Source organism: Choloepus didactylus, chromosome 4, assembly GCF_015220235.1.
Source record: "Choloepus didactylus isolate mChoDid1 chromosome 4, mChoDid1.pri, whole genome shotgun sequence".
In the NCBI taxonomy this organism is placed as follows: Eukaryota; Metazoa; Chordata; class Mammalia; order Pilosa; family Megalonychidae; genus Choloepus; species Choloepus didactylus.
In genome coordinates this window covers 189721270-189738373 of record NC_051310.1, presented here as the reverse complement: position 1 = coordinate 189738373, position 17104 = coordinate 189721270, and the positions used below count along the sequence as shown (strand labels likewise).

Below are 17104 nucleotides of genomic sequence, written 5' to 3'. Positions count from 1 at the left end.
AGGATGTTTCCTTCTAATCCTAGTGTTTCAAGTGTTTTTTCCTAGAAGGTGCTGAATTTGTACAAATGAATTTTCTGCATCAATTATGATTGTGGGTTTTTCCCTTGATTCTGTTAATCTGATGTTTTATATTAATAGATTTTCTTAGGTTGGTCCACCCTTGCATGCCTGGAATGAATGCCATTTGATTATGTTGTATATTTCTCTTGATGTGCTGTTGGATTCAGTTTGCTAGTATTTTGTTGAGGATTTTAACATCTATATCATGAGGGGTGTGGGTCTCCAATTTTCTTCTCTTGTGTTATATTTATCTGGCTTATATTGGCAATCATGAATAATGCCCCTATAAACTTTGGAGTGTAATGTCCATTCCTGTCCCTCCTTTCCATATTTCTGAGTGTATACCTAGTAACAGGATTACCAGATCATATGGCAATTCTATACTTAGCTTCCTGAAGAACAGCCATACTGCCTTCAGAGCAGGTGCACCATTCTAGATTCCCACCAACAGTGAAAATGTGTACCTATTTCTCCAGATCCTCTCCAGCACTTGTTTTTTGGTTGGTTTTTCTTAAATTCAGTTTTATTGAAATATATTCACATACCATACAATCATCCATGTTATACAATCAACTGTTCACAGTACAATCATACAGTTATGCATTCATCACCACAATCTATTTCTGAATATTTTCCTTACATCAGAAAAATCAGAATAAGAATAAAAAATAAAAGTAAAAAAAGCACACCCTAAACATCCCCCATCCCACCCTATTTGTCATTTAGTTTTTGTCCCCATTTTTCTACTCATCCATCCACACACTATATAAAGGGAGTGTGATCCACAAGGTTTTCACAATCACACTGTCACCCCTTGTAATCTACATTATTATACAATCTTCAGGAGTCCAGACTACTGGGTTGGAGTTTGGTAGTTTCATGTATTTATTTTTAGCTATTTCAATACATAAAAACCTAAGAGATGTTACGTATATAGTGCATAAGAATGTCCACCAGAGTGACCTCTCAACTCCATTTGAAATCTCTTGGCCACTGAAACTATTTCATCTCATTTTGCATCCCCCTTTTGTTCAAGAAGATATTCTCAATCCAATGATGCTGGGTCAAGATTCATGCCCAGGAGTCATATCTTGTGTTGCCAGTGAGATTTACACCCCTGGGAGTCAGGTCCCACATAGGGGGGAGGACAGTAAGTTCACCTGCTGAGGTGGCTCTGTTAGAGAGAGAGAGCATCACATCTGAGCAACAAAGAGGTACTCAGGGGGAGACTCTTAGGCACAATTATGTACAATTTTAGCCTCTCCTTTGCAGTAATGGGCTTCATAAGGGCAAGTCCCATGATCAAGGGCTCAGCACATCAAACCACCAGTCCCAATGTTTGTGACAACATCAACCCTAGTCCAGGTGAGGAAGTCCAACACTTCTACACTTTCCCCCAGCTCCTCAGGGTGGGGGGGGGCTGTAAATATATTTTTTATTCTCTGCCCAAATTACTTTGGGATGTGTCACTATTTCCCTCTAACCTACATTAACCTACCATATCTCACTTCCTGTTCAAAGTTCCATGTAATTGTGATGTTTGAACAAACCAACTGTAGAGTTATACTGTTTAGAAAATATAGATCCTGCACCAAATATACATCTCTACCCTTGATCTCACATGGAAGTTGAAGTTTTAAAACACAGTTAGTTTCAACTTTTACCCTTTGGCCCAGTTGACCCTAGTCTTAACTAGATCTTCTTCATTCATATCACTAATCAAAGTCTGGGCTCTTTTTCAGCTTTTTTTTTTTTCTTAGCAGTTGCTCTATGCACTAATACTGACATTCATATCTGCTGAGCTGTAGCTCTGAGTTTCAGGTGTCTCAGAGATATTCTTTGTTCCAGAGACCAATCAGGTTATACACTAAGGGATCAGCATCTCAAAGTTTAGAGATAGGCATTACAATTCAGGAATAGAGTTGACTGCTGTAAGAGCTTACAGTCTAGGAACCATTACAATAATCATGTCCATATTAGGCTATGTTCTAAGATTCAATTCTGAGCTTACACAATGTAGTTAGTCCATATTGGTGAGGCATTATAGCATTTGCCTTTATTTCTGGGGTTCTTCACTCAAAAACTGTGTACAGGATCCATTCACCTCATTGTGTGTCTCACAGCTTCACTCCTTCTCATAGTTGCTTAATATTCCATCATATGCATATACCACAGTTCACCATTCTGTCCCTCGGTCTATCTACCCTTAGGTCACCTCCACCCATTGCAAATCATGATTACTGTCTCCATGAACAACAGTTTGCAAATGTCCATTCATGTCTTTGCTCTCAGATCTTCAAATGACATACCATAATGAGGTTGCAGGACCTTATGGTCCCCACATACTTAACTTTTTGTGGAACCACCACACTGACCTTCAGAAAGGCTACATCTTTCTACCTGCTCATCAACAGTAGATTCCTCTTACCATGTTTTCTACAACATTTTACTCCTATATATATGTATATTTCCTACCTGTATTTTTTTTTAGACAGCCATTCTCATAGGTGTGAAATGGTATCTCATTCTGGTTTTGGTTTTCATTTCCTTAATGGGTAGTGAAGTTTAGCATCTTTTCATATGTTTCTTAGCCATTTCTGTTTTGTGTTTGGAAAACTGTCTACCCATGTCTTTTGCCCATTTTTAATTGGGTTCCCTTTTTCTTTTTTTGTTTGTTTTTGATTTGTAGGATGTCTATTCTGGGTATTAAAACCTTATTAGGTTTGAATGAGACAGAGATGGAACTGGAGCTGGGCACAGGCAGTGGACACAGTCCCACTGAGAGCTGAAGGTGGCAGTGAATGTATACTGGACATCAGTGACCAGTGATAACTTAAGTCAACATGACATGCTGGCTTGGATCAACACGTCTCTGCAGTTGAATTTGACAAAAAATTGAACAGTTGTGCTCAAGAGCTGCCTATTGTCAGTTTATGGACATGCTGTTCCCTAGCTCCATTGCTTTGAAGAAAGTGAAATTCCAAGCTAAGTTTGAAAATGAATACATTCAGACATCTGTTCAGTGGTTCAAGAAGTTTTTTTGATGCAAACTATGATGGAAAAGACTGTGATCCTGTAGCTGCTAGACAAGGTCAAGAAAAGGCAGTGCCTCCCTCCCTTGTTTCTCCAGCTCTCAATAAACCAAAGAAACCTCTCAGTTCTAGCAGTGCAGCTCCACAGAGGCCCATTTCAACACAGAGAACTACTGCAATGCCTAAGGATGGCCAGGTGTGGTAAGAAAGAATCCTGGTGTGGGCAATGGGGATGATGAAGCAGCTGAAATGATGTAGCAGGTCAACATATTGAAACTTACTGTTGAAGACTTTGGAGAAGGAGAGAGAGCTTATGCTAATGCATTGTATTAAAAGCTTATTCTTTTTGGATTTTTTACTTGATTACCTTACATGATCAAATAGGAAGCAAAGTTTCTTGCAAAATTTCCCTCAGAATATTCTGTATATCTGAGTTTAACTCTCACAAGCCATGAGGTTTGCTTTCAACTACCTTTTTTTTAGAATCATAGTAGGTTGTGGGAGACAAATTCCTAATGCTAGGGTTCTTTTTATGTATTTAATCATTCATTTATTTTTAAAGTTTGTGCACATGCCATAACTCCAATGTAATAAAAAAGTAAGGTCAACATTTAGAAAAAGCTGTGAGAAATGGAAGTAGAACACATGTACCTGTTTTACAATGTCTCATATAGGGGGTAAGTGCTTTAAGAGGACCAAAAACCCAACAGGGTTGACAGGAGTTGAAACATTGAGACCTTCCCTGAGGGGATGCTATTGAAGTAAAAATGGGTCTATACAAAAGTCTTTATTTTAACATTTAAAAAATGAATCAAGTATTCATTCCATCAGCTGTGCCATGCATGGCCACCTGATAATTACACACACACTCAGGTTCTTGAAAAGTTATTGCATAGTTCTTTCATCAAGTCTGGAGTTTGTCAGCTTCCACAACCAGGCTGTGTGTTTCTTCCACAAGTCTCCTCACTGCATGGGCTGTTGAGTTGACTGCAGTTGAACCCCACCTTGAGGTTATGAGGCCAGTTAAAATTAGCACAATTCTACTGCCACTTTCACTTCAGAATATCAGGTTTATTGAAGTGGAGTTTTCTGAATAGAAATAACTGAGGTACTGCCTACTCAGTAAATTGAAAAATAATTATAATAATAGTAAATCTTGAGGGCCAGAAGTGAACAGTTGAATGAGTTTCAGTAGCATTTGCCTACTGGATTATACAACAGACACCTGGCTCAAAGAATTCTTCCCCTGTAAGATTAAGATTGTTGGCTTGTTGATTACTTTGATGAATTTGCTGTGATCCAGGGGTGCTCAAGTACTTCTTTTAGAGTTGGCTTTTGGCTTGGATTATGCTTCAAAAGTCTTGAAATGAGGTCCCTGGGTCCCTCTGTTACAAAGTCAGGAAATGTGAATTCAACCCTTGATATCCTGTTGCAAGTCTCTTGGTATGTATTTGCCTCAAAAAGAGGTTTCCCAGGTAAAAATTCATAGCAAAGAACTCCAAGGCTCCAGAGATCCAACTTCGCATCATGCATTTGGCCTTCAATCAACTCAGGAGGCAAGAAGTCAAGGGTTCCACAAAGAGAGGCTCTTCAAGAGGATGGGTCTGTACCAACCACCCAAAGTCTTCAAACTTAAGCTCTCCAGCTGACCTGAACAGCAGGTTATTCAGCTTGAAGTCCCTATGAATAAATTTCTTTGAATGACACCAAGTGCATCTGCCAATTCTGTGATATAGGTAGCAGTTCTCTGTTCATCAGATTTGGAAAGCTTCTGAAGTTCTCTATAGTAGCTCAAAGAAGTGCATATTCTAGAATTAGGTACACTCTGGTGGCATCATTGAAATAACCAGTCTGAGAATATTAGGATGCCTAAGATGAGACTATTTCTGCATCTCTTCTCACCTGGTGCTCAACTCCTGCTTTCTTCAACTAAGCTTTAAATAATATTTAAGAGCCAGTATAAATTTTCTTTGTCTTTCTCTTGCCAAATAAACATTACCAAATTTTCCTTTACCTAGCAGGCAACCAATTTCAAAATACTCCAAAGCCCATTGCTTTGATTCTTCTTTTTTTCTGTTTTGATTCAAGTTCTTTTCCAGGATTGTTTCCAGATGCTTGTGGCTGGCACATCTTACACTTTTCAGTGTTATTCAGTGGCCAGGAGACATGATGAGGCACAGAGGTTGTCTGTAATTTATTCTGCTTCTTAATATGAACTAGGTTAGATTTGGAGATGGGCTTTTGTACTTGTGCAGGAATGTGCTGGTAGGTATTTGAAGGACACAAGACCTGCTGCACCTGGCCACTACTTGCAGATAACAGATTCTGATAAAGCAACTGTGGGGTCACCAGAATGTTTTGCACCATCACTAAGGGAAATTGTCTTAATGGGTCCTAAAATGCAGTTTTCTTTAGATTTGCCCAGGATACCCATACACTACTGCCTCCAACTCAGGGCACTGAGTAATCCTCAAATCTCAGGCATTAGTGTTTCATTAGTAACATGGAGAATTTTATTAATATGTTTGTCTTACATATTTTGTGATAAATAACATATTAAAACTTGTTTAACATGTTTTGATCCTCACACAAAATCACTAACTGAAATGACAAAGATCCCACTATGTTGAAGAGAACTCTAAAGAACCATTTTAAAATGAATAAAGTTCATCACAATTACTCTTAAAGGAAGTCTTCAGTGATAAAAGCAATGCTTATTTACAGCACATTTTGATGTTAAGGAAAGGCAACTTGGTATAAACAAGGTGATTACTGACCACCAGATATGTTCATGGCCTGTTTTTTCTGGCAGAGGAATAAGAGTTAGTTACTGTTTAAACAAGTTTTGAGGTGAATAAAAGGGAAAATCTGTCCAACTTTTTTTCCTGGCTGCCTATTTTTTGGTGGAGTGTCCTAGAAATTAATAATTATTTTACACAAAGCCTTATGCAAACTGATGTGAAGTCCTTTTTACTTTTGATTGTAGAGGTAAGAAGTTCTAAGAAACACTGATTTTTACCCCTTTTCATGACAACCTGCATGCTTTAGTTTGGCACAGAATGTCAAAAGAAGTCTGTCTAGCCAGTCAATTCCAGCAGAAAGATCAGCCTCTCAGAAGCTGATGTTATTGTAGCTGCATTTCCAATTGCCAGGGAATGACATAAATTGTAGGAGATTGAAAAGGTTACCTCTGCAAGAGTCCTACTTATATTAGCTCAATGATAAATAATCCACAGCTACAGAGAATCTCAGTCCCAGCACATTCAATTGACCATGCTAGCTAAAGCAGTGGGCTGGTGCTTCTAGCCCATGTTAATTTTCTGGTGGAACACAAATCCAAAGAACCATGGCTGCTGAAACTGATGTGGATTTGTATGTGGTATTCAAAAGCTTTTTTTCCCCTGATACCACTAATTAGCAATATAAGCATCAATTTTTGTCATTTCAATATATCCACATGTTACATAAAAATATATATAAGAGCTCATTTAAAATAACTATTAATAAGGATATATAGATAAATGCAGAATGCAATGCAGGCACAATTGTCTGTACATTCCATTATGGTTCCCTAGAATTTTGTCAATGTGCATAATACAAAACTTATTTTTAAGTATTTGTGATACCTAGAACCATATAGTATTGCTCTTGGAGATTACTCCTGAGTCAAACTGCTTAAGTACAAAATCCAGATATCCTTGGGCAAGTTGCTTAACCTCTTAGTAACCTCAGTTTACAAATCTGTAAAATGAGCCTAAGACTTAGCTCAGGGGTGATTAACAGCCAGTACACCCAGCTCAGGTGCCACTCTTGACACATCCAGGTACTACTGGGCCAGGTGTGAACATTTGAGTACTAGAATATGCAGAGTTATAGAGATCATTGCCAGGGAGAGGTACATATGGCCAGGGTGAAAAAGGAACACAGAAATACTGCAAGATTTTAGTCTCAGGTGTTAGGGCACTAGGGCAGTAGTGAAATACTGGTCTTGTGTGAATTTTATTTTTTTAATTTTATCAAAATATTAAGCAATAAAAAAACATTTCAAACAAAACCAAAACAAAGAAGAAAAACAAATAATCTAAAATTATTACATTGCTTCTAACATATTCTAAGGTAACATAAATTTTGCTTTTATATTGTCTGGCATGCCAATTCTCAAATATTTTAGATTTATATACAAGAATTGTTACCATTTGAAGTCAAGACTTAGTGGCCTGAAGTTTATATTGGAGAACCAAAATTGTCTTCTGGTGTGTTTAAAGACCCTAGTGATTGACAGGGTATTTAGACTTCATTTGGTTAATTAGGACAAATTACAATACTGAAAAAATCCTTCTGAAAAGGTGGGTTGGAGACATGGCCAATGAATAAGAGAAGTTATTCAATAAAAGAAGTTGCTGTGACTGAAAATTTGCATACATACAAGACCCCCAAATACTGTTAGTTTTGTGACAATGTCTTAAATACTTATATTTAGAAAATTTTTCAGTCTGACCATTTATGAAGTTTAATCCCTGTTCTCTTTCCATATATTTATTCAAAGATAAAAAATAATACAACATTTTGTGGAAACACAGTCTGAAATTACACAGACCTGGGTAATTCCTGTTCTACATATTTACTAAATACATGAAATTAAACTTAATTTTTATGAACCCCTAAGAAATGACATGCACACTTAAATGATAAGGCATTTAATACCCAATTCCTGAGTTTTGAAGTATCTGATATTCCTCCAAAAATATTCCTGTGCCCTTCAATTCCTTAATAGAAAATCTAGGAAGTGTAGTCAAACTTCACACTAAATTTTATAGATATTATGGGAGAATCTGAGAATATTTTTGTTGCCTGTTACTGAAGCAATTATTTTATGCATATTTAGCAATTTTTAACCAGAAATATACACTAATATGGAAATGACAGTCTCTCTGTGCCTTATGTCTCCTGAACACACATGAACAGATCTCATTTCCAACAATCAGGAACCTAAATTTAATGAATAGTGGTGTCCTCTGACTTTCTCCCCAGCCATCCTGATTATTTTTTTCTGTACCTACTATCCTGCTGTAAATCTGTTTGAAATGCCTATAGTGGCTACTCTTTCTGCAATGAACCTTCACTGATAGAGCAGACTTTATAAACAAATGTCTCTAAGCAGAAGAAGAAAGTAAATCTATGGATGTTTAACTACCAAAGTTGGAAATCAATTATTTTTGCCTTGTAAATTTGGATTTATACCTAGGAATCAGCTAATCTTGATTAATGTCTAAACCATCACTTCTAAATTTAGTATTTAAGCTTTTAGTGTAACTCCAACATGCAGCTATTACATAATGAAAGCATGTTTGCTTTTGCTGCATAACAAATTACCACATATGTGGCAGTTTAAACAAATGCTCATGTTTTGTGGGCAAAAGTTCAACTGATTAGCTGAGCAGTATATATGAGGTATCTTGGGGCACATCTTAGAATTCTACCTAATGAAGTTCACATGATCTAGACACTAGTGACACTTTATGACTCTAACTGTTGAATTATATTCCCCCTCCACCAATTATTCAATGACTAATTAAAGTAGAATAAGTTCAAGTGATCTAACACAATGCATGACTTATGTCCGAATATTGGAAGCTTTCCTGATCTCTGTTCAGATTCAAAACTTTCAGAAGGTCTTCCCTTTTCAGAGGCAACCTGGAAGTTTCTTTTAGGGCAACAATAACAATCCTGTTGGGCACATGTGTGAAATTGCCTAGTTGGCTGGCCAACAATATGTCTTCATGGTACTCATGTTTCTGGAGAAGTGTTAATCAGAGAGGGTAAAAAGAAATGCACTGTTCCTATGTAATTATGGTAAAATTAGTCTTTAATAACTCCTATCACTTCATATATAGAAGTATGTATTTAACATATGCAACATTTTAAATTAAATATTTGAGACATACCAATTCACTAGAGATTTTCAAATAAGTATTTTGTCCCTATTATATGTTCTAGCCTGATGAAGTATTACAATGTTTCCACTCTAGAATTAAAACATATATAACTTAGACTCTCACAATTGGCTAGGTGAACATTGGACCATTATACACTTTGAGTTTCAAATTCTTCTTGTGATAAAACATGATTCTGGTAACTAACCTAAAAGTTAGTTGTTTTTCAGAGTAAAGAAGGTAATTACATAAAACACTCTTCATCCTTTTCCTCATCTCATCTGTCTTGCTAGCTCTGATTTGCCATAATTCAGCACTCAGATTGGGCATCAACTCTTTTGGAAAAACTACCATGGCATATCATCACCTCACCCCTCCTTAGATGGCATTAGTTGTTCTCATTCTTTTACCTCCTGTCACTCTCCCATTGTAGCTCCTATTGCTGTATTTCACTTATTGCTCTGTCCCTAGCACATAGAGGAATGGTGGGTCCAATAAAAAAGGTACTTATATATTTTTAGTTTTTATAGTTGGCCTAGTATGTTCATATGCATTCTTAAAGATTGGGGAAACTCAGGCTTGGTCAGGTAACTTTTATGAATTCCACCCTTGAAGGTTAATACTGTGGGCCCATGGAGTTTCTATAGCTGTTTATTAATAAATGCACTTTGTAAAATATATGTAGTATATATATGACACACATTTATTATGTTTGAAAAATTTAGTGTGACTAGCTTAGTGTAGTGCCCAGCAGATGACTAGATACTTATGAATGTCTTCAAAAATGTTCCTCACAAATTCTGAGATCCTAAAGTTGATTTTTAAATTGACTTTGTACTTGATGTTAATTTGGATTTGGTAATATCACATATACGGGAAAGACAGGTACAAATATTCTATTTATTGAAACTGCCTGAAAAATCTACAGCTAATATAGGTGGATATGTTACAGATCTTGGAGGAATTGAACCAGAGCTCAACCTTGGAGAATGGAAGCCATTAGATAAACACTAAAGAGAATGCATTTCTGGAAGGCATTATAAATTGTACATAAGCTTAAAGACTGTAAGAATTAATAACTGCTACATATATAAACAATATGCAGATAAAATTGGCACAATTGCTATTAATCTGTTATTCTACTGCAGTATATTGGTGAATAATAATTTTGAATGAATGCAAAGGGAAAACAAATTTTTCAAAGTAATACAAAGTCAGTATATTAAATACTATTTAATTCCAAATTCTAATTGCTAAATCCCTATAACTTTTCTGATTGATATCAATACTTGTGCAGATTTACTGGCATATAGATCAGATCAATTTTATTTTCAGGGGCACACAGAAACAAGTACAAAATCTGGCTGTTGATTGGCAAACCCAATGAGCTGAGGTTCTGGCTCTGAAAAGGGTTTTTTCTTCTTTTCTTTCCTTTTTCCTTTTTAAATTTTTCAATAGCCCTCTAGAGCAGTAGGAATGCTCAGGTTTCAACACTGCTCAGGGCAAGGGAAGAATTAAGGTATGTCTGATGGTAACTAATCAGATGATGGTGATAATTCCCTAAGGGCATATATTTAAGTAGTCACTATAATCCTGTGAGAGGAAGGGTTGATGGGAAAAATAAAGTGAAATAAAATTTTAGAAGTGAAGAGAGAGGCTTCTGTGGTTTACTGAGCTCAGCATACTGGAAAGGGGTTGTTCCCTAAGAGGTAGGGTACACAGAGCCATGTCCCAACTCTGGGTCCTGGCTGGCAAGGCTTTGGGGCTGGGGAAAGTTTCTGAGAAGGGATTTCTTTTTTCCTGTTTTTTTAGCTTTTCTTCTTTTTTAAAACTATTCTAAATAGCTCATTAGAGAAAGCCTCAGATATTTTCAATTGGCAGTTGGACCCAGGTAAGTGGGGAGCTAAGACAGAATGAGAGAAAAAGTAATGAGTCAAGTAGGAGAAAGAATTCCCTAAAGGGCATATCTTACCCCAAGAAAAGGGAGGGCAGGGTTGAGCTCAAATGGTAGCTCTCTTTCAGAGAACTCGGGCCCCAGTGTTTGGAAAACAAATAGCTTAAGTCAACCACACCCCTGGCAGGGACAGGGTCTACTAAGAATTAGAGGTACCATATCTATTTAACGCAGTGAGGAGCCATGGGCTGATAAGCACCATCTGCTCAATGGGATAGGAAAAGAACTGAGTCTAGAAGCTTCTATCAACCTTCTTTGTCTCAATCTCAGGGAAACTTGATATGGATTACATACTTTTCCTGAAACCCGCACCTTTCTGAAATGAGATAATCTGACTGGTGTTGATCATAGATGGTGAGATCCCTTCAAAAAATTGTTCCCTATTGGCAGGCAAGAAACAGAAAAACAAGGCCTGAAAAATTCTGATTAAACAGAAGGTATGTCAGAATTCTAGAATAAGTTGACTTGATCACCAAAGAATAGAGAATAATGCTGACCAACAATAAAACCCTAAATAAGAGTGAAAATGTTCTCCAGAATAATCTGATCAAGAGAATCAGATGCCTAGACAGCAAAAAATAAAATCACAAGTTTTACTAGGAAGTACTAAGATATGGACCAAAGGAACATACTAACATTTCAACTGAGATCCAGGAGTTGATACAACTAAAGATGTTCAAATAAATCTTCTAAATCAAATCAACAAGCTGAAGCAAACTGTGACAAACAGATGAAGTATATAAAGAAGACAATGGGTGATGATAAAGTAGAATTTGTAAGCTTGAGAAAACAACTGGCAAAACATACTTGACTGAAAGGCATTGAATAGATGAAATGAAAAACAATGGGTACACACAACAGCAGATTTGAAGAGGCAAGACAGTACATCTAAAATCAAACACACAAAAGAATAGATAGGGAAAAGAATGGAAAAATACCAACAGGGTCCAAGGAACTGAATGAAAACATGAAGCACATGAATATGCATATGGGTGTCCCTAAAGGAGAAGTGAAGGGGAAAGGGGTAGAAAGAACTATGGAGCAAATAATTACAGAATATTTCACAACTCTTATGAAAGACATGAAGTTAGAGATTCAAGAAGTGCAGTGTCCTAGTTTACTAATGCTGAAGAATGCAAAACACCAGAGATGGATTGGCTTTTATAAAAAGGGGGTTTATTTGGCTACACAGTTACAGTCTTAAGGCCATAAAGTGTCCAAGGTAACATATCAATAATCAGGTACCTTCACCGGAGGTTGGCCAGTGGCATCCGGAAAACCTCTGTTAGCTGGGAAGGCATGTGGCTGGTGTCTGCTCCAAAGTTCTGGTTTCAAAATGGCTTCCTCCCAGGACGTTCCTTTCTAGCAAGCTTGCTCCTCTTCAAAACGTTACTCACAGCTGCACTCAGTTCCATCTCCCTGAGTCAGCACGTTTATATGGCTCCACTGATCAAGGCCCACCCTGAATGGGTGGGGCCACGCCTCCATGGAAATATCCCATCAGTTATCCTCTACAGTTGGGTGGGGCGCATCTCCATGCAAACAACCTAATCCAAACTTTCCAACTTAATCCCCACTATTATGTCTGCCCCACAAGATTGCATCAAAGAATATGGCTTTTTCTGGGGGACATAATACATTCAAACTGGCACATGCAGTGTATACCAAACAGAATAGATCTGAAAAGACTTACCCCAAGATAGTTACTGATCAAATTGTCAAATGTCAAAGACAGAATTCTGAAAGTAGCAAAAATGATCCAACAGAAACAAGGGAAGCTTGAGAAGAATATATATGGATTTTTCTGCAGAAACAATGGAGGCAAGAAGGTAGTGTCTTGATATATTTAAGATACTGAAAGAGAAAAGCTGCAAACCACGAATTCTATAACTGGAAATTTGTCCTTCAAAAATGAGGGAGAGTTTATTTTCAGAGAACCAAACAGAGTTTGTGAATAAGAGACCTGCTTTACATGATATACCAAAGAGAATGCTTCAGGCTGTTGGAAAAAGACAGGAGAGAGAGGTCTGGACAAGAGTATAGAATGAAAACTGTGAGGAATGGTGAAAGGAGGGAGAGAAAAATATGACATAAAATCCAAAAGACAAAATGGTATAAGAAAGTACTGACTTTACATTAGTAATATTAAGTGTTAATAGAATATACTCCCCTATAAAGACAGACTGGAAGAATGGATTTACAAAGAGAACCATCTACACACTGTCTACAAGAGACTCACTTGAGACACAAGGACAAAAATAGGTTGAAAGTGAAAGGTTCAAAAAAGATATTTCATGCAAATCACCAGGAAAGAGCAAGGTTAGCTATATTAATAGCTGACAAATTAGACTTCAAATGTAAAACATTTGAGACAAGGGCACTATGTATCAGTAAAAGGGACAATTCAACAAGACAAAATAATATTCATGTACCCAACATTACCCCAAAATACATAAGACAAACACAAAAGGGAGAAGTAGACAACTCTACAGTAATAGTTGAATACGTCAATACACCACTTTCATCAATGGATAGAACATCTAGACAAAGGATCAATAAGGAAAGAGATGTTGAATTTGTCAATAAATGAAGTAGACTCAACAGATATTTATAGAACACTACACCCCACAACAGCAGATAAACTTTTTTCTCATGTGCTCATGGATCATTCACCAGGATAGAACATATGTTTGGTTCACAGATAAAGTGCCAAATTTAAAAATCTTGGTATTATACAAAACATTTTTGCAGATCATAATGGAATGAAGTTGAAAATCAATAACAGGCTGAAGGTTGGAAAATTCAAAATATATGGAGGCTAAACAACACACTCAAACAACTAGTGTGTAAAGGAAGAAATTACAAGAGATGTTAATAAATATCTTTAGGTATATGAAAATGAAAACACAGTATATCAAAATTTATGGGATGCAGCAAAGGCAGTGCTGAGACAAAAATTTGTGGCCCTAAACACTTGTAATAAAAAGGAATAGCAAAAACCAAGAATTAACTGTTCAACTTGAGGAAATACAGGAGGAAGAGCAAAATAACCCCAAAGCAATCAGAAGGAAATTAATAAAGATTAGAGTGGAACTAAATGAAATTGAGACCATGAAAATGGAATCAACAGAACCAGAAGTTGGTTCTCAGAAAAATCAATAAAATTGTTGGAATTTAGCTAGGCTAACAAAAAATGAGGATGCAAGTAAAATCAGAAATGGGAAAAGGTAAATAACTACAAACATCACAGAAATATAAGATACTGAGGCTACTATGAGCAACTATATGCTAATAAATTGACAACTTAGATGAAATACACAACTTCCTATTAAAGCATGAAAAACCATAATCAACCTGAAAAGAAATAGGCAAACTCAACAAATACATCACAAGTAAAGGGATTCAATCAGTCATCAGAAACTCCCAAAAAAGAGAAGTCAAGGATCAGATGACTTCATACATAACTTCTACCAGACATTCTGGAAAGAAATCCAAACAATCCTGCTAAAACTCTTCAAAAAAAATTGAAAAGGAGGGAAAGCTACCTAACACATTCTGTGAAGCCAACATCATCCTAATACCAAAGCCAAAGAAACTACAAGAAAACAAAATTATAGACCAATCTTTAATGAATATAGATGTAAAAGTCATCAACAAAATACAAATCAAACCTAAGAGCACATTAAAAGAATTATGTAACATGACCAAGTGTGATTTATTCCTGGATTATATGATTTATTCCAGGATTATAAGGCTGGTTCAACACAAGAAAAATTAATGTAATATACCACATTAATAAATCAAAAGAGAGAAACCAAATGATCATCTCAGTTGATGCAGAAAAGGCATTTGAAAAAATTCAACATCTTTTCTTTATGAAAAGACAAAATGGATAGGAAAAGAAGGGACCTTCCTCAATATGATAAAGTCAACCTATGAAAAACAACACAGCTAACATCTTATTTAATGTGGAAAGATGGAAATCTTTCCACCATCAGGAACAAGACAAGGTTGCCCACTCTGTTGTGTTGAATCTATTATGTCCCCCACAAAACCTATTTTCTTTAATGCAATCTTGTTGGAGCAGACTTACTTGTCTTTTGATTAGGGTGAAACATTTTGATTAGGCTGTTTCCATTAGTTGTGACCCATCCAACAGTGAGAGCTTTTGATTACATCATTTCCATGGAGGTAAGGCCCACCCAGAATGGGCAGGGTCACAATTAGATCACTGGAGTCAAGAGCTCATAGAAATAAGGAGCTCAAAGAAGCTGAAAGAGACATTTTGGAGAAAAGATAAGCTATGTAATCCAGAGTTTGTCTACAGGAAAAGCCAAGAGCTGACCCTTGGAGATGCAGGCAGAAGGATGTTTAGAGTTGCTAAGCTAAGAGATGAAGTACAGATTTTGCTCTGGAGAAGCTAAGAGAACCTAAGAGAGGACTCTCATGTGCTTAGAGAGAAACACCCCAGGAGAACCAAGCAGAAATTTGAGAGAAGCTAAGAACTACAGAAGCCCAGAATCATTTTAGAGAAAGCCATTTTGAAAACAGAACCTAAGACAAGAGGACCAGCAGACACCAGGCACATGACTTCCTAGCTTACAGTGGTGTTTGAGACACCATTGGTCTTTCTTCAGTGAAGGTATCTTCTGGTTGATGCCTTAGTTTGGACACTTTTATGACCTTTTAATTGTAAACTAGCATATCCTCTTTCTAAAAACCAAACCATTTTTGGTATTTTACATAACAGCAGTTTTAGCAAAACAGAACACTCATGGTCACTATTGTTATTCAACATTGTGCTGGAAGTTCTAGCTAGAGCAATTAGACAAGACAAATAAAAGGAATCCAAATTGGAAATAGAAAAGTAAAACTTTCCCTGTTTGCAGATGACATGATCTTATATGTAGAAAATCCAGAAAAATCTACAGCAAATTACTAGAGCTAATAAATGAATACAACAAAGTGTCAAGGTACAAGATTAACATGCAAAAATCAGTAGTGTTCCTATACACTTGTAATGAGCAACATGAGGAAATCAAAATATTCCTTTTACAATAGCAACAAAATGATTCAAATATTTAGGAATAAACTTAACCAAGGGCACAAAAGACCTATACACAGAATACTACAAGAAATTGCCAAAAGAAATCATAGGTGACCTAAATATATGGAAAGACAAAATATGTTCATGGATAGGAAGACTAAATATAGTTAAGATGTCAATTCTACCTAAATTGATTTATAGATTCAATGCAAAACCAGTTAAAATTGCAACAACTTTGCAGAAATAGAAAAAAATTAATAACCAAATTTATTTGGAAAGGCCATGAGCCCTGAGAAGCCAAAAATATCTTAAGAGGAGTGAAAGAGAGGTCTCACACTACCTGACTTTAAACTATATTACAAAGCTACAGTGGACAGAACAGCATGGTACTTGCATAAAGATAGATATATTGACCAATGGACTTGAATTCAGTATTCAGAAATAGACCCTCCCATCTATGAACAATTGATCTCTGATAAGGCAGTCAATCCAGTGCAACTGGGACAGAGCAACCTCTTAAATAAATGGTGTTTGGAGAACTTGATATCCATATCCAAAAGAATGAAAGAGAACTCCTGTCTCACACCTTATGCAAAAATTAACTCAAAATTTATCAAAGACATAGACATTAGAGTTAAGACCACAAATCTTTAAGAAAATGTAGGGCAATATCTTAAAGATCTTGTGATAGGGGGTGGCCTCCTAGACCTTATGCACAAAGTGCAAGCAGTGAAAGAAGAAATAAATGTGATCTCCTCAAAATTGAGGCAATCAAATGACTTAGGAAATAAAAAGGTAGCCCACATATTGGGAGATGATATTTGGAAACCACCTTTCAGATAAGGTTTTAATATCCAGGAATACATAAAGAGATCCCACAACTCAACAACAGAAAGTCAAACAACTTAATTTAAAAAATGGGCAAAAGACATGGACAGATACATTTCTGAAGAGGAAGTACAAATGCTTCCAAAACATATGAAAAGATGTTCAACTACATGGGCTATCAGGGAAAAGCAAATCAAAATCAGTGAGATGTTTCAAATCTACTATTATAATAATCATCCAAAAAAAAGAA

The 17104-nt window shown here is 36.4% G+C and overlaps 2 pseudogenes; one reads left to right on the top strand and one right to left on the bottom strand.

Annotated features, from left to right (window-relative positions):
* LOC119533048 overlaps nt 1-17104 on the top strand; it is a 92332-nt pseudogene that overhangs the window by 34220 nt on the left and 41008 nt on the right.
* Nucleotides 4116-5526, bottom strand: LOC119532500 (annotated as a pseudogene).